The sequence below is a fragment of the Lolium rigidum genome, chromosome 3, assembly GCF_022539505.1.
Source record: "Lolium rigidum isolate FL_2022 chromosome 3, APGP_CSIRO_Lrig_0.1, whole genome shotgun sequence".
NCBI lineage: Eukaryota > Viridiplantae > Streptophyta > Magnoliopsida > Poales > Poaceae > Lolium > Lolium rigidum.
Genome location: NC_061510.1, coordinates 83,094,037 through 83,096,118, shown reverse-complemented (window position 1 = coordinate 83,096,118; position 2,082 = coordinate 83,094,037).

Sequence of the window (2,082 nt, the reverse complement as noted above, 5' to 3'; positions counted from 1 at the left end):
TCTTTTTCTAAAACAAGGCAAATAATTTTGCCATTTTCATTGATAAAAAATAAGTTTTAATTTTTTTGCCCTGGACAAGCCCTGGGACTTTTTAAGGTAAAGTCTATTCTCCGTGAATCACACTTCTAAAACATTTAGCCTCGGCAAGGCTCTAGGCATTGGCCTCGTCTCTGATTCTATATATGACAACGATCCACGAGATAAGCATGACAAAAGAGGCCATCGCCTTTCTAGCAGCCCCTCTTTGGAGAGCAAGTTAGGTTCGTTGGCCAAAGCTCCGAGATCAAATCATGGATGCCACGCCAAGCAAAGATCTCCTTCCAAATGCGAATAGAGAACCTACACATTTGGTTTTATAGCAAGGAATATTACTTTCTGGAAACATGTATTAACCACATAGAAGAGTATACACTAGGGATGGCGCCTGCAGCCCTGCAGGGTATGAGTACAGATGGAGCCACCCCATACCCTTACCTGCCGCACTCGCCAATAGGTACAAGTTTTTATCATACCCGTTACCCGAAATTTAACCAAAAAAGGTCGTAAAAGACAACATGTAACAATAATTTATAAAATAACACAATATAAACATCAACACATAATTATGAACAAGGGCATATTATAAACAACAACACATTCTCATAAACAACAACACTTGCCCATAAACATCAACATATAATTATGAACAAGAGCATATTAATAAACAAGAACACATTCTCATAAACAACAACACTTGCCCATAAACATCAACACATAATTATGAACACAAACATATTATATACAATAGCACATTCTCATAAAAAACAACACTTGCCTATAAACAACAACACATCTAGATGTAATCACGTAAAAATGATATGAACCGCGACAGTCATATGAGAAGGAGTGAAGCTATCCTAAATAGGGGCCTAATCCTAACTAACCTACGAGCGATTGTGGCTGGGACCGGGAAGCATGTGGTTCGGACTAGCTAGGTGAATGTGTGCTTGGAAAAAAGTACGTTACAATATTAATAGCGGTCGATTTATCAAATTTTAGATGGGTAAATGGATACGCGGGCATGGGTTTTACGATCCCATACCAGCACCCGTTCTAGCTGGCCAAACATAATTGTGATCGGAGGGAGTATGTTACCATAATATGGCACTTCTGAGACAAGATGAGTCTGCATGCTATTGCTCGTAGCACCGCTGAAATTCACTATGGAGCTCGAGCTACATGGAGCTCGTTTTTTTTTCCAAATATGAAAATACAATTGCAAAGTTTCTAAAAATTCTGAATTTTTTTCTAGATGTTGATAGTGATCTACCCTATCATCACCCAAAATCTGAACCTGAAATGATTTATATTATACGCTTAAAAAATGAAAAAATCTGATAGAATTTGGAGGATTGAAGTTGTGCACTGTTCACTACTTTAGGTTTCAGATTTTGACATTTTGTGCATTCCAAAATATGGGGTATTTCGAGTTGAAATTTTTTCAAGTTGATAGAATACATTATTTTCTACTGCTAGATTTTTTGGTTGAACTTTTTGAAACTTCAAATATCGTTTTTAAATGGTTAAAAATGGGCTATGTGTAGCACGAGCTCTAAAAATCCACACTTGTAGCACCGGTTCTTTGAGGCTTTGACCTACTACTAGTATTACTACTAGCACTGGCGAGTATGACAGAACGACCTACTGTAACAAAATTTGAATACATCGATGTGAGATCACTAGAAGCTACTAATTACAACTGGTAATCATTCCTTCTCTCATGACAAACACAGAACAAATTTTTTTGGAAATGTTTACAAGTAATTGATATATTCTCATCCACAATTCTTCAGAGATATCGAAGACTGAAGAAACAAATCAGATTTTCTTAAGCTCGTATCTTGCAATTCAAATGTAACAATGGAAGTAACTGCAGCTGCAAGGCTGCAAACTGTTGAATTGTTCAGAGCAAACCTAGGGAAATTTTTTTTCAGACAAATACTTTCTGTTTACCATTGTAGTTCGGAAAGAACTATCCGCTAGTCCAGTCGTACTCCCCTTTCTACCCCTTGTTTCAATACATGCGTCTTGATCAACTTGTCC